General features: G+C 39.1%; 1 pseudogene; it reads left to right on the top strand.

Annotated features, from left to right (window-relative positions):
• Positions 1-15,379: 15,379 nt before the first annotated feature.
• LOC149747746 (lethal(2) giant larvae protein homolog 1-like) overlaps positions 15,380-20,711 on the top strand; it is a 22,366-nt pseudogene continuing 17,034 nt past the window's right edge.

Here is a 20,711-nt window from a genome sequence, read left to right as displayed (position 1 = left end):
GAAATTACTCAGTGGCCAATATGAGATCACTAAAGTTTTCTCATAATGCAAAGATATTACTTCTTCAAAACATTTGTTGGGTTCTTCCTCTACATCAGGGCAGACATAGCCCATGAATTTAAGGATCTTGTGGTCTAATGGAAAGACAGAAAAAACAAATACAATGTAAGGTGATATAATTTATTACACACCCATTTATGATAAAATCTCTCCAGAAAGTGGGCATAGAGGGAACCTACCTCAACATCATAGAGGCCATATATGAGAAGCCCACAGCAAACATCATTCTCAATGGTAAAAAACTGAAAGCATTTCCTCTAAGATAAGGAACAAGACAAGGATGCCCACTCTTGCCACTATTATTCAACATAGATTTTGGAATTCCTAGCATGCAATAGGAGAAGAAAAAGAAATAAAAGGAATACAAATTGGAAAAGAAAAAGCTGTCACTGTTTGCAGATAACATGATACTATACATAGAAAATCCTAAAGATTCCACCAGAAAACTACTAGAGCTAGTCAATGAATTTGGTAAAGTTGAAGGACACAAAATTAATGCACAGAAATCTCTTGCATTCCTATACACTAACAATGAAAGTTCAGAAAGAAAATTAAGGAAACATTCCCATTCGCCACGGCAACAAAAAGAATAAAATACCTAGGAAGAAACCTACCTAAGGAGACAAAAGACCTGTATGCAGAAAACTATAAGATACTGATGAAAGAAATTAAAAGTGATACAAACAGATGGAGAGATATACCATGTTCTTGTATTGGAAGAATCAACATTGTGAAAATGACTGTACTACCCAAAGCAATCTACAGATTCAATGCAATCCATATCAAACTACCAATGGCATTTTTCACAGAACTAGAACAAAAAATTTCACAATTAGTATGGAAACACAAAAGACCCCAAACAGCCAAAGCAATCAAGAAACAAAAAACTGGCGCTGGAGGAATCAGACTCACTGACTTCAGACTATACTACAAAGCTACAGTAATCAAGACATGGTACTGGAAGAAAAACAGAAATATAGGCCAAAGGAACAGGATAGAAAACCCATAAACCTGTGCACCTACAGTCAACTAATCTATGACAAAGGAGGCAAGGATATACAATGGAGAAAAGATAGTCTCTTCAATAAGTGGTGCTGAGAAAACTGGACAGCTACATGTAAAAGAATAAAATTAGAACACTCCCTAACACCATCCATACACAAAAATAAACTCCAGATGGATTAAAGACAAAAATCTAAGACCAGAGACTATAAAACTCTTAGAGGAAAACATAGGAATCTTTTTTGACCCACCTCCTAGAGTAATGAAAATAAAAACAAAAACACATGGGACCTAATGAAACTTAAAAGCTTTTGCACAGCAAAGGAAACCATAAACAAGATGAAAAGACAACCCTCAGGATGGGAGAAAATATTTGCAGACGAATCAACGGACAAAGGATTCATTTCCAAAATATACAAACAGCTCATGGAGCTCAATATCAAAAAAACAAACAACCCAATCCAAAAATGGGCAGAAGACCTAGATAGACATTTCTCCAAAAAAGACATACAGATGGCCAAGAGGCACTTGAAAAGAGGCTCAACATCACTAATTATTAGAGAAATGCAAATCAAAACTACAATGAGGTATCACCTCATAACAGTCAGAATGGTCATCATCAAAAATTCTACAGACAATAAATGCTAGAGAGGGTGTGGAGAAAAGGGAACCCTCTTGCACTGTTGGTGGGACTGTAAACTGATAGAGCCACTACGGAGAACAGTATGGAGGTTCCTTAAAAAACTAAAAATAAAATTACCACATGACCCAGAAATCCCACTACTGAGCATATACCCAGAGGAAACCATAATTCAAAAAGACACATGCATCAGAATGTTCACTGCAGCACTATTTACAATAGCCAGGACATGGAATCAAACTAAATGCCCATCAACAGATGAATGGACAAAGAAGATGTGGTACATATATACAATGGAATATTACTCCGCCATAAAAAGAAATGAAATTGGGTCATCTGTAGAGACATGGATGGACCTAGAGACTGTCATACAGAGTGAACTAAGTCAGAAAAATAAAAACAAATATCGTATATTAATACATATATGTAGAATCTAGAAAAATGGTACATATGAACCAGTTTGCAAGGCAGAAATAGAGACACAGACATAGAGAACAAACGTATGGACCCCAGGAGGGGAAAGGAGGGGGTGGGATGAATTGGGAGATTGGGATTGACATATATATACACTAATATGTATAAAATAGGTAACTAATGAGAACCTGCTGCATAGCACAGGGAACTCCACTTCACTTCGCTGTACAGTAGAAACTAACACAACATTGTAAAACAACTACACCCCAAGTAAAATAAAATTTATTATTCAAGTTGGCAGAAATTGTCTTAAGTAAAATAAATCTGAAAACAACTAATTAATTATGCAGAGACAGATAAAAGGGAGAGAAGCTACAGCAATGAGAGGCAGTGGGGTGCCCCGGAGAAGCATCCAAAGTTTGGAACTCAATAACTCTAGATCTGAATTGCAGCACAACCACTTACTAGCTGTGTAGCTTTGAACAACTTGCTTAATCTTTCTTAGGTTGATTTTCCACAACGATAGGATGAGTTAATAGTGCCTACCTCCTAGGGACTTGTGACCATTAAATGAGATAATGCATGAAAAGCACTTGGCATTAAGTAGGCAGTCAGTAGTGGTAGTAATTATTACAACATCCCAGGTGAAAGGTAATGAAAGTGGCAGTGGGGTGCTGTCAATGAGAACATAAACGAAAGAGTGGAAGGAAAGTGCGCTAGAAAAGCACACTCCGTAGCAGTGGATCTCAGACTAGGTTGTGCCTATTTTAAACAGCACATGTTTCCTTGTCTCATCCAAACAGATTCTGATTCAAGGAGGGAAGGGTGAGAAAAAGCAAGTGATTCTTGGTTTACAGTCCAGCTTTTGAGAAACACTACGCTACAGGACTTGGTCGCTGGCTGGCTGAAGGAGAAAAATAAAAGGATTCAAAGATGCTCAGAGCAGGTGTTATTAATCCAAAGATAGTGATTCCTCAAAATGCTAAGGGATAGAATTCAAAGAGTTTAGGAACCACCCTTGTATATATGTTTGTATAAATGTTTGCTGAGAAGAAAATCCACAGCCTTTATCAGATACTCAAAGGGATTTCTATTCCAAAAAGTTCTGTTTCATGATTTAGAGATTGTGGTTTATCCGGGATAATGTTTAGCAATAGAAATGGAAGAGTCAGAACAACTTGGTCAGTCTGGGATGCATCTTGCTGTCCACTGATTATGTGACCCGGTATTAGGTATAGACTCTGTTCTGGAAGGTAAATTAGGAAGCATCTGTGGAAGAAGGAGGAGGAGGAACACCATAGGAATGGGGGGAAATCTTCAGGAGGAAAAATGAGGGGAGAAAATAGAAGGTGTCCAGACCTAAGAATTTGGATAACGGCTACACAGAGTAGATAAAGAATGAGTCGCCAGTGGAGGAGACCAAGAAATAGAGATCTGAGTTCAATCCGGAAAGCCAAGGGAAGTGAAAGTTTCAAAAATGAGAGAAAGGTCAACAGTGTTAAACTGCACAGAAAGCAGATACTGAGAGCCAAGAGAAGGGTATTAGAGTTGCTTATTCAGTCATTAGCAACGTCAGGAGCACAATTTCCCAAGAGGAGATTGGGGTTGGGTTGCAAAGGGTTAATGAAGGAACGAGCGAGTATTAATTAAAATACTTGTTCTAAGTTCATAAAGTACAACATTTTCTCTGAATAAGACAGGACGTAAAAGCCTCTTTGAATTCTCATCCCACTGAAATTCTGTTTTAATAGCTTACTCTAGCAGCTAAAGAACCACAACCCGGGGGGTGGGGGAGGGGGAAGAAAGACCACTCAGGCTGCAGCCTTAGGCTTAACAACTTGAGTTTTCCATTTCCAAATGACGACTATCCCCAGTAGCCACAGAGAGTGATTCAAAAGCCAATTACTTCTGTGTGCCTCTATCCCCTTCCTGGTCTGATTTGTGGTGAAGGCTAAGCATAGAGGGAAAACGTCAAATAAAACATTTGCCGTCTCCATAAAATACCCTCACATTACAGGAGGATCATCCTGCTTCTTTTAACTAGCTAAAAACTGACCTTCCCTAGCTCAGAACTGCCTGTAAGAGTCCCAGGACAGGTTGTTCTGACATTCTTTTAACATCATCTCATCATCACAGCCAAAACTAATCACAAGAATATTACCCGTTGACAGGTGCATTTATTCTGTCAATTAAATCAGATGGTTAAATCAAAATGTGCCCCAAATCTCTCTTGTTTGCATTATCCATATTGGCGTTTCTTGGCCATGGTTCATTGCTGGCTGGAAGTCATCCAGCCCCCACAGAGTCACTTTGCAATATTGTGCCAGCAAGTTTCCATGCTCTGCAGCAGCAACTCCGGTGGGGCCAGAACAGCTCTACAGGACTGACCTGGAATGTTACATTGCTTCACTAAGATTTATTAAAAAATGGAAGGAGGAAGACTTAGATCAATGTTTTTGGAATGGAAGAGGATATATCACCTCATGGCTAAGCGCAGGCGACACGTGGGCAATGAAGTGAAGATGCTAAAGACAGGCAGTGAAAAAGCCTCAAGGAAGCACAAAACCAGCTGCATGCCTCCAGCTTTCAGCCGCTTTTCTAAAACTCCCCTCCACCAAAGTGACCAAAGAAGAGCCTGAGGACTGACTCTTTCTCTGTTTTCAAGACCATTTCCCCAAGAAGACATGCAAATATACCCATGACGAGCAATGGAGCCTAAATTCCGAAACATGTTCCCATATTCCTAGAACAGGGAGTGAGTTTATGCAACATTTTGGCCACAGTCACCAATCACAATGTGGCACATGAAGGACAGGTCTAGGATTTTAGTCCCTGGTGTACAGTTGAAGTGCCAGGATATTTTGGCTCCCATTTCAAAATCCCTTGCTTTCTTCAGCCGGTGTCACCACTGAAGCATAGCTATAAAGATGCTTGATTTTTTTGTAGGATGCATTTGAAAAGCAAATAGTTCTGCTTTGGAGAATATGAAAAGAAAACACAAAACTGAAATGGAGAGGTAACGAGTGAAAACAATCTAGGATGTGAATAAGAGGTGACCTGTCAGACTATAACAGTAGAGTCACTGGAGAATGTCATGTCTTCTAAAGGCATGTTTGGGCAAAACTGCAAATTTCATTCTGTGCATTATCTACCTGAAAGGCCCTAATGGCCTCTTGGAAACATTTCAGATTGTCAAACAAACATACATGTAGACTACCGTTTTAAAGCTCACAATTGCATTATCTCGCTCAAATGTCAGAAAGTTCTCAAGTTCTGTGAACTGTACTTAGCTTTTATGTCAATGCATATTATCTACCAAAGGAGCTGAGATGATTTTCCACAATGTTTGGGCTAAATACAGTCAGTGGCTTTGGGAGGTTTGGGGGGTTTTTTGGACAAGCTTTTTAGCTTTAAAGCACGGCATGAGATTTTAGTTACTCAACTCTCATTGATCTAACGGTTCAGTTCCTATATACCACTTAAAGAGTTTAGATGTATGAGTTATTTTTGAGGACAGTTACAGTTAATCAGATAAATATCTATTCTGGCCAATCTGTAAGGCAGATATTTCTACCCACTTGAGAGAAGCTGTCTTGTAGATCTTTATTTCAGCACTTCTTAAAGAAAAATGTATGTTCTACACCCAAGAAAATTATTCGATCTCCAACTCTGCTAATCAGCATTTAGGGCATGGATTGCATATATTAAAAACAGATATTAAGATTGTCAGGAAAAAAAAAGCCACCAAATATGCACGCTAACCAATTTGAAGGATTTATCCTCCAGGAGTTCTGTAACATCACTACAAATTCAGCAATACTAAGTTGCTCCCTGCTGAAGAGGAGGAATGGGAGAAGGATTCTAAAGGACCAGGTGCAGAACAAGGCTGAGTCTACATTTTACACAGTTATTTCTCAAGGATGTAGTCAATAATCAAATAGGGTCTATTTCCTAAAGTCTAGTATACAATTTTTTAATGTGGAAGTGATGGTAAAATGTCTCTCAGATGTTCCACTGGCCAGGATAATATAATAGCCACAACTGAAGAGCCAAGTCTAAAGTCAGGTGTGAGTGCTGTATCAAAAGGTACAATTTACTGTAGGCTTTTTGTGTTCCAGGCACTGTATGAAGTGCTCTGCGTATGTTATCTTATTTAATATTTGCAACACATCTGTGAAGTATGATAACACCCACTTAACAGATGAGGAAACTGGGACTCCAAGAGTTTCAGTAATCTGACCATAACATGTAAGTGAAGAAGCCAGGATTCAAGTTCAAGTTCTTCTGACTCCAAAGCCTAAACACTGAACCTCTATATTCTACTGTTATCCTTGACCATGCTTGGTATATCCAGATAGGATGGAGATCAATGATTTTATGAAAAATTGCCTAAAATTTTACATCCTACTAAAATGCAGAAACGTATAGTCCCCTTGCATGAGGAAACTATTCCTGATAATTCAAGAATTCAAATTCTAACTCAGAAAGAATCAGAAGAGGAGGGAGTAGGGGAAAGGGAGAGGGAAGGGGAAAGAAAAAGGAAAGAAATTAATGTTACAGTAAACTGAGACTCTTAAACTTAGCCACAGTTCTGTTTCTGATCATTTTGTAGAAGACTGAGATCTACATAATTCCCTTCTTTTTGCCATTAAAACCTTTATAATTTTCAAGATGTGTCACACATTCAAGTGGGAAAAAATGGTTGGACATGATTTCAAATCAATTAAAAATTCAGACTCTAATAAATAGTTTAATCTTTCACAAGGTTCTTGGTTACTAGTTTTGGGGTATTCTGCTAGCATATATGTTCTACTTTATCCTACCATACTTTAATCTTTCTATATATACATTGTAATATGTCTAATTAACAGTATATAAATAATATATCTGTTAGTTGAGATGAAAATAAGAAATCCCAGGGTTGTCTCAATCTTTTAAAAGTCAACCAAAGCTACTCATTGAGAGAATATTCTTGTTCTGGGTTCCCAATCCTGGGTACTCCTTCATGAATATGTTCTGCTTAAGTGGATTCTAGCACTGAAGTGGATCTATCTCTAATACAACTCTTAAGAGCATTTGACTTCTGCCCTTTCCAGTTCTCACTCTTGGTGGAAACATTTTCAGTTCCTCAAGGTTGACTGCATTACTTTGTAACACACCCTTAGTTTTTTTTTGTTTTGTTTTTTGCGGTACGCGGGCCTCTCACTCTTGTGGCCTCTCCCGTTGCGGAGCACAGGCTCCGGACGCACAGGCTCAGCGGCCATGGCTCACGGGCCCAGCCGCTCCACGGCACGTGGGATCTTCCCGGACCGGGGCACAAAGCCGTGTCCCCTGCATCGGCAGGCGGACTCTCAACCACCGCACCACCAGGGAAGCCCCACACCCTTAGTTTTTAAAGAAAAAAGTTCAATTCCTTTCTTCTGCTTTTTTTTTTTTTTTTTTTGGTCCATCTCCAGTGTGGAAGCCACTAACCTATTTTTTTATAGGACTCACAAATAAAACTCGCCTTATATCCACTCTAATGGTGACGGTATGATCTCATTACCAGCCAACACCATTAAGTGCTCTCCCAATTCTACATATCTAAATCTTCTCTACAGTTTAGAACTTATTTCAATTCCTACCTCTTCCAACAATATCCTTTATAGAGACTTTCCATAATGACCTCTTTAGGTAAATGATCTTCCATAACCTCTCCTTTTTCTAACCAGTTACGGCCATCTCTGTCTATATCAAATATTCTATTAGGACATTCAACTGGGTACAATTCAAGGTCTGGAACTGCTCTTTGTTTGCACGGCTCCCCAAAATACTAATCTCTCCATGACAATCATAAACTGAGAACAGACTTTGTTTTGTATTTCTTTCTTATGCTGAATTCAATATCCTAAGAAAAAAGACATGTAAGTCCTTAAAAATTTACCAAATATGTTTCTGGCATGTTGTGAATACAGTAGTGACACAAAAATAGTCGTTGAATTCAAATACAATCCTATCACTTTGGGTGACTTCAATTTTCAAGATTCAGCTTCTTGAAGAAATCTCTTCCATCTTCAGATTATTGGCCAACAGGGAAGAAAAATCTGTTGAAAGCAACACCTTCACATTCGAATGACCACTTTACGTAGGTATTCACACTACCAAAACCCTCTAAGAACACTGCATCCCTAGAGGTTAAGCTGTCACTAAACAAGGTGCAGAAATGTGAGACTGGACCACTTGAAATGGGCTTCTATGTTCTGGGTCTGGTTTATCCAGTATTAGTTTTGAATGTGGTTGACAACAGACGTTGGAAGCTGACTTAACTGAGTATTTATAAAACCCTCACCAGTGGTTCTTATGCTTTTGTGAGGGTTATCAGTCCCATTAAGAATTTGATGAAAGCTCACACTGACTGAAGTAAGTCAGACAAAGACAAATATCATATATCGCTTATATGTGGAATTTAAAAAAAGGTTACAAATGAACTTATCTACCAAACAGAAATAGAGTTACAGATATAGAAAATAAACTTATGGTTATCAGGGGGTAAGGGAGCAGGGGTGGGGGGATAAGTTGGGAGATTGGGATTGATATATACACAACTACTATACATAAAATAGATAACTAATAAGGACCTACTGTAAAGCACAGAGAAATCTACTCAATACTCTGTAATGGCCTATATGGGAAAAGAATCTAAGAAAGAGTGGACATACCTATAACAGATTCACTTTGCTGTACACCTGAAACTAACACAACATTGTAAATCAACTATACCACAATAAAAATTTTAAAAAACAATGCAGCAGCAAACCCTAAAATTCCTAAAACATGGCCCATGCTTTAATCAGTTTACATAAACCTACTCAACTCAGACTTGACTTTTATTCCTAAGGTCAACTAGGCATCACATCAATGTCAAGGAACATGAAAAGAGAGAAGAGGCCCCTGGAATACAGCCAGATATTTCAGATTCCATCCCATTTGAGTCTTTTTCTTTGGGTTGAGCCTCGTTACCATTAATTAGTGACTTCACTTGGGAGTAAATGGGTATCAACCATCTGACTTCCATTTGTCAGAAAATTCCTGATAAGAGCAAAAAAATGAATGCATGGTAAATTCTGGACTACCTGCACTCCCCCAAGGGCTTGGCATATGACTAAGCAAATATACTAGCCCAATGAATCCACCTTTCCAAACGAATGGGCCTGGGTCCAGAAAACACAAATCTTATAAGGTTGCCTGGACTGCCAGCTGCCTCAATTTTAGCACAACGATTTAATGTATTTTAAATAAATGTAACATAAGGAAAAAATGCTTTGTACAAATTGGTCATCTGTTGTTTTTCTGGCTGGCACCATGATTTATGTAATATATCAGTAGAATGACATCTCTCTATCTGTGTCTTGGATAACAAAGTACATATGCAAGTTTCTTTATAGTGCTTTAACCCCCTGATGACTAGGAAGGTCCTACTGACAATTTATTTCTTACATAGCATCTAAGTAAGTTAAAGATGCTGTCGAATATTTGAGTATTTTATTCTTTGCCCATTCTACTCTCCTTTTCCTGGATACCATCATGTGCCCCACACTCCAGGCTGCAGAATTATTTTTCTCCTTGTGTCCCGAAGTCAGCACTCAAGACTTGGGTGATATCCATCTCTACTCAAACTAGCATTAACTAAATTTTCATAATATCCCAAATTAGTCTTTATTGATTTAGTGCTAATTATAAGGGCCACATGTGTATATTTACTTTCTATTCCTTCTTTTCTCCTCAAGTAAAAAACAGAAATAATATATTCCTCCAGTTTAACAAAGCATAATGCAATTCTTGTGTGTTTGGTAGAGTACCAACACCAGGGATGACATCAGCACAAATCACTGTAGCATGAACAATTGTTTTTAACCTATTTTGGATCACACATACATATTGTGAAAATCTTACGGAAACTTGGAACCCTCTCCCAAGAGCAATGTATATTTGCTCTTACATAAAATTTTGCATAAAATTTCAAGAGGTTCACAAGCCAGAAGAACATAACAATATGATTTTGTATGTCTTTCAATGATAAAGCATTGTTTTAGCTCTCTAATTAATCCCACAGGAATAACATGGTGAATTTGTGTTGTAGCTTGCTTGTAACAATTGTTTCTGGGCTAGTTAGCTTTTTTGGAGCTAATGAGGAAGGGGGTCATAGGTTCAATTCATTTAAGGGTCAGTTGGTTGTCATACAAAGAAAACGTCTTTGCCATATTGGTGGCCCACCATCTTGCAAATTTATGCATTTTTCTCACCAATGAGAGAATGGATGGCTAAGAACAAATCATCATTTCTTCTGGAAGGAAAACTCACAAGTGTTCTTCCTTGCTTTGAGGATTTAAATAATTATATATATAATTACTGGAAGCAGTAACGTGTTATAGAAAGAAGATGAGGGCCAAGGGACCAGAACCAAAGTCTGCCATGAACTAGCTGACTGTGTGACTTTAAGCAAGTTCTTTGGCTTCCCTGGGTCCGTTTTCTCCTTAAATAAGAGGGCCAGACTAGGTAATTAGAAAGATTTTGACTCAAAAATTCTCATATTAAGGATCAACGTATAAGAAAAGGATTGAATATAGTAGCAAAAATGAAAGTACATACAACATGGGAAGCCCGTAACAGTATTCAAATGATTCACCAGTAAAACAAGGTTCCCAGAGTAAAGCACTCTTATCCCTGTCACTGATTATGGAGAAACTTAATTCACAACAATGCTACTTACTGATTTACTTTTATAGTTGACCTACATGAATTTACACTAATAGATACATATATTTCGTGTTGAAATCTATACTCCTTAGTGCCTAAGGAAAAAAAATACACATCACCAGGAAGTTAACAAAAGAGGAGAACATGATTTTTTATGTATTTAAAACCTTCTTAGTTCAGCAGAAAGGGACAGAAGGAGATCCTGAAAGGAACCAGTCTCTTCCATCAGTCAGAAAAATCAGATGGTGTCTCTGTAGAGGCTGATTAAGCGAAGTACAGATTAAAGCATATATCATTTTTTATATGCAACATGCTACACACACACACACACACACACACACACAGACACACACCTGATAGACACTGTTAAGTCATATTTCATGGTTTTGGAGGGGGGAGCTTTGTAATACCAAAAAATGCCTCTATTTTCATTTGTTTTATAGTCTGCTAATTTGGCTACAGAGTTAATGCCCATTTAAGGGAATATGGTGTGGAACAACTGTGCAGCAATATTAAGTGAGGAAGCCATATGTTTCTTAGCCCCACCATACTGTCTGTGACTGCCCCTCACCCCTTGTGGATTAGCTTTTTCATCAGACAGGCCTGCAGTGGGTGGAATGCCTTTTTTACAGGTGTTTGGTGGAGATCACATGCAAAATAAAGATTTCTAAGGGGAGTAGGGCTGTGTAAAAACATCCAGAAATAGCAACTTGCTTTCACTTAAGATGCAGTTCACAAAGGTCTGCTTCAGACTCTTAATTTATAGTATTATCTTTATATATCATAAGTGACTGTCTGCCCCTGGATAGCTGACACAGTGCCCAGAATACTCAGAGCTGTCTGGTTTTGATCATGCTATAGTTTGTCTAGAAAAGTATTAGAAGGAAACTTATTACACCACTAGATTGTAACCAAAACTGAAAGTGTATTCCATCAGAGAGACTACTTCACGTTAAATGCCAAGAAAGGGTACACTTTCTGGTGAAAAGATTAAAACATAATGAATTGTTAAATACACCCACAATACAAAACCACTTTTTGCAAGTTGTCACTGTAGTCTCCTGTAATCTGCTATGTTTTGGTACCATCTGAAATACTGCAGCAATAGGCAGAAACATACAATAAAGTCAAGAGGGTCCTCAACTAAGCAGAAGGTTAAACATGGACACGGACAACTCCCGTCATCTGAGATTACATTATCGTGGTTTCCTTGAGCTTGAGAGAATTCTCCTCCACTGACTCATTTGCTTCCCAAATTAAAGTGTAGGTGTGCACAGCCTCAAAGAGAAAATCAAACAAGAGAGAGGGTATAAAAACAATACAAGTGGAGAAGCATGAGGTTTATATTTTTATGCTAACATGCTGATAAGAAAAGGGCTCCATTTAAGGAGCAATAAAGAAGGGGGTGCGGGGGGGAGGCTGTGAGCAGATCTCAGTGAAAAACACAGAGGCTTTCTATGCAGATGGGGGATTTAAAAGAAGTAAAATGATAACCACATAGTCAAGAGACTAGAAAAGAGACCTTGATGTTTGATAGTTGTAATAACCTGCAGAGTGCTCTAATGGCTCGGGGATCAGGTGCAGAGCTACAGCAATAACGAGAACTGAATAATTATCTCGGCCGTATCTGTATCACCAAAGTCCCAGCGTATGAGCTATATAAGGAGGCTTCTGCTGCCTCTCCAAGATTTCCTGAAATGTTAAATCACTGATTTGGGAGCACTTCCAGCATTAGTACTGCCCAGTTAGAAAGAAATAAAGCCCAGAATTCTCCTGTGGCAGTTCTAATGTCTTTGTTAATTATGAATTATGGGTAAACATGCAGACTCACAGAGGTCACGGCTGTCAGCAACAATAGTTTTCAAGAAGGATTTTTACGAGGGTCTTTTTCACTCCACCATAATGTCCATTTTATATACATAAACAGAGCCAGGCATACAAAAAATGGTGTTTGCTTTTTAGGGGAGTTGTATTTTTTTTTCTCTTTTTCTCCCTCCCCTCCCCTTGTGTAGAGGCATGTAAACACAGCCAAAGCAAAGCAGTGCCTAACTAGAGTTCTCCTCTGTGACTGACAACAGCTGTACCATTCCAAGGACTAGGCAGCAAGAGTCGCTGGGGCTGAGGCTGGGTTAATGATCAGACACTGAAAACCACCTCTTCTTGTTAAGAGAGTAAGCGGCCAGTTGGGTAACCCATCTGCAGTGGTCACCTTTCACATACAATGGAAAAACAAAAGCTGAATACAGTATGCTTGATTAACTCACTTAAATGGCAATGCTAATCTCAAATCTATCCCAAGAGCGTATATAAACAGGATTAAAATTATATTGTGTGTGGATCCTGCCCAACAAAAGCAAATGGCACAAAATCATTTTAATTAGGTGGCAATGGCTGTAACTCATTCAACTTTGGCATTAATCCTTTTTGTCCCAAAGAACTTCTGGGACTTTCTATATGACAGTGTCAGTGTGAAATAAAGGAGATGATCAGTGGATAGCAAATCACTCTTGCACCTCAGCTTCACACAGTGTGTGTCGGCATGTTGACAGTGGGTTTAAACAGTACAACCAGATCAAAATTTGATTAGAATATTCAGAAAATCTATGACAATCTTTGTACTTGACTTTTTCCAGGTAGACAATACATCTAGAAAAATGGCTTGGCAAATTTTACCATGCTGACCTTCAAACCATCAAATAATGTTAGCATTAGTACTCACTTAGGAGGCGATTTTCTTTGCACGTGGCAAACTTAGGAAATACATTAACCTCTGGATATAGGAAAACTAGATTTCAGTGCCAGACTCACTTCATTTCTTTCTGCCCTTTCTTCTCCTGGTCCATTTAAATGACATTTTCTCATCATGGGGCCTATGAGTCCTTTCCAGGTTCTAGCTCAGAACAGATGTCACAGTGCAACCCCCCACTGACCTTTCTTGGTAAAGGTCCTTTGTTACTTGAACCGACTTTTAAGATGAAGGCCAACGCAAGGTTAATCACACCTCAGATCACATAGAGAAGGCTCATTGTAAAAAAAAAAAAAAAAAAAAAAAACTTTTCCTCTTCAGTTTTACAGAGACCACAGGAATGAGATGAAATCAAAGGCTCAGAAAATACACTGGTAACTCCAATACCCAGAAGAGGGTTCCGCCCAGCCCAAGTGCTTACCAACAATGCAGTCTCACTGTATACACCTGAGTTACTTGTTAGCCCTTCCATTTTAAGGAACATCATCCTATTTTCAAATCTGTTTCCTAGTAGAAATAGCATCCAAGAGACCCTTCTCAGTCAATTCAGAAGGGTACGTAAAGAAGAGACCCACAGACATTGCTCACAGTCCGCAGCTCTCCCTCTAAGGCCTAGATGATCCCAACAGTTCTCTCTGCCCTGCTAAAGAGAAAGGGCAACTAGAGGCACGGCACTTTTTTTTTTTTTTTTGCGGTACGCGGGCCTCTCACTGTCGTGGCCTCTCCCGTTGCGGAGCACAGGCTCCGGACACGCAGGCTCAGCGGCCATGGCTCACGAGCCCAGCCGCTCCGCGGCATGTGGGATCTTCCCGGAACCGGGGCACAAACCCGTGTCCCCTGCATCGGCAGGCGGACTCTCAACCACTGCGCCACCAGGGAAGCCCTTTTTCTTTTTTTTTTTTTACGAGAACTCATAAGAAATTTATGAAACCAATGCATATTGAATATCTACCATGGAATAAGCAGTGCCTTCCCAATCACCCCATGAACCTACTACACCACAGGGTTCCTCAACCCTGGGGAGCTTTGAGATAGTACCTCTACCTGGGCCTCACCCCCAAGGATATTGATACAACTGGATATGCAGTCAATACATATCTGTCATTATTATTATTAACATCACTATGTAGATAACAAAGTGATTAACCAATCAGTAAAAAAAAAGGGAATCTGTTCCTGGCTTTAACTGGAAATTCCTAAAATATATAGAGAGATAAATAGGTAGTTCTATTTTACTTAGAGGATAATGACCTATAGAAAATCTGACCATAAATATCTTCAAGTTCTGGGGAAGCTTAGTGAATAAAAACCAGATTATTATAAATAATAGGCAAAAATGCAGAAGTGGGAACACAGAAAATCAAATTCAATGTGGAGGCCAGGGGAAAGTTAAGGCAAAGTCTCTTTAAGTGACACAGGAGAAATGTGGCTTGGCTTTCTTGAAAAGCCACGTGGACAGTAACGAAGGTGGTAATGAGAGAAAAAAATCCAGTGTACTAGATAAAATGAGCTACTTTGCTAGCTGATTTTGAATAGGGAAAAAGAAATTGTTTAATAGAGTCCATAAACCAATTCTCACTTAATAATTCTGTTTGGGTTAAGAAACCAAACCATGTCTCCTAAGAGCAGAATAAATTTTGCAGTGTGCTAACAATAAATCTTTGCTGTATTTTTTTTTTTTTAATTTTAACTTTAAAAAACAGCTTACGCACCAGATTACCAGGACTCAGAGAACCTCGGGAGTTAGGAGGAGAAAGGTGGGGTTGATATCGAGCTTGGCAATGGCTTTCGTGCAGAAGGCGGTTTGATCCACTCAAATATCTCCTTGAATCAGCTTCTATTTTCTCTCAACTCTCATTTTCACTTTTGCCTTCTAATGTTGCCTGAATCTCTTCCAAGTGTCCTTTGCCATGGCAACACCTGCAGGTGAAGGCCCTGCTCCTTGCTGCCAGCCTCGCCAGTGATGAAGAGGCAACTAATCACTGCATGAGAGGCATGCAATCTCCAAGACACCCATGAACAATTTGCGTACGAGGGTGTCCCTGAAGCACCCTCCTCACAGGTGTTTAACCTGTTTAGCCATATACCAGGAAAAGGGAAAGTAAACAAAGACTCTTTCTCTCTCTGTGGTTTGCATTTCATCACTCACCTCCCCAAGACTGATGCACTACCTAAATTCGTATGAACAGCCCGAAGGTATCAAAGTTATTTCGGCAGCGTGTCATAGGGTCCCAACAGTGGAGAGGGAGCTCTCTGCTTGCTCTCCTCCTGACAGCTCCAAGCCTACAAGGATCTGAGGCCAGCTCCAGTGCTGTCCCTTAGATGCCAAGTGACCATGGCCAGGGCCAAGATGTTTGACATCCCTACCTTCTGGGCCTCTGCCAATCATCCCCCATTTCTGAAAAGACTCTTATTCAGAGATATTTTCAGTCACATCACCTCCGCTTCTTATTCATGCTGTCCATAAAAAAACAGAATCCCATGCACTTCTGTTTGACGTTAACAGCCTTTCAATTCAGACTCTTAAAACACTTCATGAACCCTGTCTGGGTGCCAAGTACTGCCTTTCTCCCCCTTCTCCCAATGGACAAACAGGCAGGCATACGGGAGTCAAGAATCTGACCCAATGTCTGCTTCAAATGAGTCAACACCAAGGCTAGAAAGAGCCCTGAAGAGCCCTGAAGAGCTGAAGTTCTAACCACCCACTCACCCAGCCTCTCTTTGCTGGTGATTATTTCTATAGATCTGTATATACCTTGGCAGGTCAAGGAGACTACGTGTGGCACAGCAGCACTGTTACCTGTTGAGACTTGTTGCAAAGTGTACAGTGTGATTTAAAGTCTTTGTAAACTTGCTATTTCTTCTCTTTTACAAAGTTGACATATTATTCTCTAAAGTTGGCAATAAATGGGCCTGACTCTTACTCTGATTGGGAAAGACGATCAAAGGACAATTTTCAGGCCTTATGTAAGGCCTGAAAATCTAAACTCACAGTATAAAACCTCTATGTCCAATTATTCTGCTTTCAGGAAGTCCCTTCCGTGAACATAGCTGTCAGTGACATTATATTAATTCCTCCACCAAATGGCAAATCAAAACTTTCAAGAGGAAGTTTTGCTTTGGAAACCCCTTGGGTTGAAGGTCAGGAGGAGTAGCAGGCAGTTGGCAATCGTCAGTCTCATGAACCATCCTGATGGCCCAGGAAGGTTTCCAATGGCCACCGACCCCTCCCCACTCCATTCCCTGTGCCCATGAAATCAGTTTAACTATGTTCCCTCAGCTTTCTTAAGCGGCCAACTCCCTTCTTAGTTGTTGGGATGATTTTCTGTTAATGCAGGATTGATGCTCCATGGGTTTTTCAGATCTTATTTTAAGAAGCCACGATTCAGTCCTAACCACTAGTCCTATCAGTTCTCCCTCCTAAATATCTCACAAACCCATCAAATCCTTCCTTGTAATTATACCTGAGCTACACTAGACTTTAACCTCCTCAAGGGCAAAGATTTTTGCCTGTTTTCTTCACTCATATCGTTCAAGCACTGAGAACAGTATCTGGTACATGGTGAGCACACAAAATATAGGTTAAACAGGTGAATGAAGAAACTAAGAGAATTTCATAAATGAACACGTGAACTAACAATTTCCATACTCTTAAAGCTGGACTCCCAGACCCCAGGTTCACAACCCTTCTCTCCAATCTCCACACCAAAGCCAGAATACAACTTCTAAAGTACACATCTGACTCTATCATCCCATCCCTTAAAGTCTCTCAGTAGCTCATTATCCACTAGGAGCTAAAATCCAGCCCAAGAGGCTACTCAGGATGCTGACTCTGTTTTATTTCTTGCCTTCTATATTTCCCCAAACACAACGTGCTGAGATACTTTCAGTTTTTCAAATGCATTCTCTCTCTCTCGCACTTGTTCCCTGGCTAATGCTGTCCTCTCTGTTCTGATCCCTTCCTTTTGTTAACCTGTCAGTCTCTAACCCCTACTTTCGTATTCCCATTAATATCACTTTTTCAGACATTTCCTGGCCAGTCCATGCTTTCTCTTCTGAGTTCCAACAGTTGTAAGATTACATGGCTATCTTCCCAATAGACTCTGAACCTTCTTTCATTTTGATAAAATCTACATCTAGCACAATGTCTGGCATACAGTAAGTGCTCAATAAATCATCAATGAATTATTAAATGAGCCCTTGGCACCACCATGGGAAATTCAATAAATTTATAATTAAAAATTATTTTAGAAGTTCTCTAACCCAAACTTCAGACTCCTGGCCTGCCAGTGCTTAGCTCTGCCATCTTGGGCAAGTTCCTTAATAACATCTTTGCTTCAGCTTCCTCATTTGTAAAATGCGGATGACTACAGCACCTCCATCATAAGGTTGTTATAAGTATCTAATGGATTAATACATTGCTTAGAAAAGTTCTTGACACATAGTAATCTTACAATAAATGTTTATTATTTAGGAGAAGGAGAAATTAGGGAAGAAAAGACACAGAATCTCAGATAGTTTAAAGGAAAAATTATTTGCTTAAGGACATGCTAACTATTGGTATAACCAATACTATTTTAATTAAAGTTTCCAAACTTCTCATGCACAGTATGACCACTACCATATGTTAGTTCCCAAATGAATTATGTAAACATCTACATGTGAGATAAAGATATAAACAGATTCCATATTAAAGACAATTTAAATGTTGAATTTAAATTTTTTAGTTTCCCAATTTATGCATTTATGCCATGTATATTAAGAAGAGAAATTTAAAATAATGAGTCTAAAAAAATACATACACACAGAAGTTCCAGTATTTTCCCACAACCAATGGATTATCTTTACTCCCCACTTAGGAGATGCCAGGTATTTTTCACATAGAATTGTAGTTTTGTAGTAGAATTTGTAGAATTGTAGTAGAATTGTCTACTTTTTCTTCTACATTTGAGCTAGCTGAGGACACAAACAGAGACTTGAGTAAGACTTATAAATCTCTGGATTTCAGTGGAGTTGCCTGATGTCCTCTGAGTACTTAATAAGTATACAATGGGTATCCCTTGTATTCAGTAAGAATGTACCATTAGGGTGGAACGTAAGAAAGGGTAGTAGTGTCAGCTTTTATGGAAATTTGAGTTAATTCCAAAAGCCTCCAGTTGAAATATAAATTCATGCCTCCATATTTCCCAGAGTTCCAACTGTAGTACCTTATACATCAAAGATGCCCAAGTGAAAATGTGTTGACCTCTACATCTTAAGGGAATGTATTCATGGCAATTCTTTTTCTAGAAACTTGATTGATGGGATTTTAGATTAAAAGATGCAGATGACCAAAGTAGAGGTTTGAGAATTATTCAAATGTTGGTCTATACAAGCAGAGCCCACGGTCCAGAGCTATCAACACTTGCATTAAAAATCTTAAGCTAAGAAGACATCAGTCATAGAAAAACCACAGCTAATTTCACAAAACACAGCTACCAATAGTTAATACTTATCCTGTTGGAAAGAATTTAGATCCACCATTTTAGCTACATTAACACTGACAGATTAAAGATACAATACCCCAAAGTATTTTCTTGGTAAACAGACAAGGACTAGAAAGTTTTTAACCCTAACCATAATTCCTTTAAATTTCTACAAGCCAGATTTCCACCCAGCTGTCTAGTACTGAAAGTTGAATGCTCAAAACTGGAGCTTTAGTTCAGTAATTGCTTAATTTTTCATTGCAATGCCTCTTCATGGATGTAAAGTGGATGGATTTTGCTTTAAAAAAAATAAATACTTCTTTCATGTAGTTTTTTAAAGTGTAATTATTTTTGTGTCAGAAATATAATTGTACTCCATATTGAAAGCTAACCCAGTGGGGAAATAATTCTGCACGATTACAGAAAATTTTAATAAAAGACTGATAAGTAAAGTTTTGAATTTTTAATGCATTCTGCAGGCGGCTGAGTGCCTTTTGCCATCTCTGTCACTTATCATTAAAGCTGTGTGAAAGGGAGGCCTACCTGTTATACTTGACTTGATTGGCAAAAATGTTCCCTGACAAATAAAAGCGAAAGAGACTAAAGTCAAAATGAAAAAAAAAAAAAAAAAATTAAAAATAGTCACAGTTTCATAGCTAATTTAACATTAATGCCTCCCCTTTACCCACAAAAATTTCTTTGTATTTAATGTCCTGTTCTTACCTACTTATTAGCCTACCATTGTGAACGTTAAATTCCTGTACAGCATACAGCAATAACTCATTTCAACAAAAGCACATCCCATTTCCAGGCCATGCTTTTTGGCTTAATTTGAAAAAATTACCCTCGTTTGACAGAGAAAACACTTTTAAATACCCATAACCTACGCATTTATGTGCGAGCGAAATCTGAAGAGTGTAATCTATCTAAGCTTTCTGTGATGAGGGCTCCGTGAGAGCCATCCTGTGAGCGGCACTGAACGCGCTCCGAGGCTACAGTGTGAAGTCTTCTGACTGGTATATGGTTCTAATGTTTGTTTGTTTGTTTGCCCTAGATTCTGCCAGACCCTAAACAACCGACCAAAATCATTTTCAGTTTCTTCAAGTTGGTGTCCAGTGAGCACCGAGGGCCTGGGTTCGTGGACTGGGGGGTCTGAAGGCTGTGCATCCGGCCCCCACTGCCCTCTTCAAACTGGCACGGACAGTCTCATGGCAAACATCAAACTGTCGCTTGGTTTCATGTGTCTGCTGCCTAATAAGTTTATTTTGGATCAGACTGAGTTGCCAGCATATGCTCGAGATAAAATGTTCAAATGATGCAAAGTGGTATTTTCAAATTATGATCCTGCGTACTTTTTTTTTCCTTACCCACTTACATGTAATCTAAAAATAAATACTCAGGCTCCACCAGGATGTGACAACTTCAGCAAACAAAATTGAAAATAGCTGCCTTACAATAGTCTCTCCCTCCAAATGAAACAGGGGAAAACATACCTTTAGAGAAAAATACAGCGCCTGTTAAGGAACAGACGAGCTACTCACAGCAGGTTTGTGAAGAGAGGCACAAGGACATAAACAGCTCAGGATGGGTATCAAGCAAGGAAAAAACCAGCCAGCAATCACTGTGCTGAATCCCGGAAGAGGCGCGG

This window comes from Delphinapterus leucas, chromosome 13 (genome assembly GCF_059928025.1).
Source record: "Delphinapterus leucas isolate spDelLeu-1000000601 "Yukka" chromosome 13, BTC_Dleu_Yukka2, whole genome shotgun sequence".
NCBI classification, from domain to species: Eukaryota; Metazoa; Chordata; class Mammalia; order Artiodactyla; family Monodontidae; genus Delphinapterus; species Delphinapterus leucas.
This window is presented reverse-complemented; position numbering and strand designations above follow the sequence as displayed.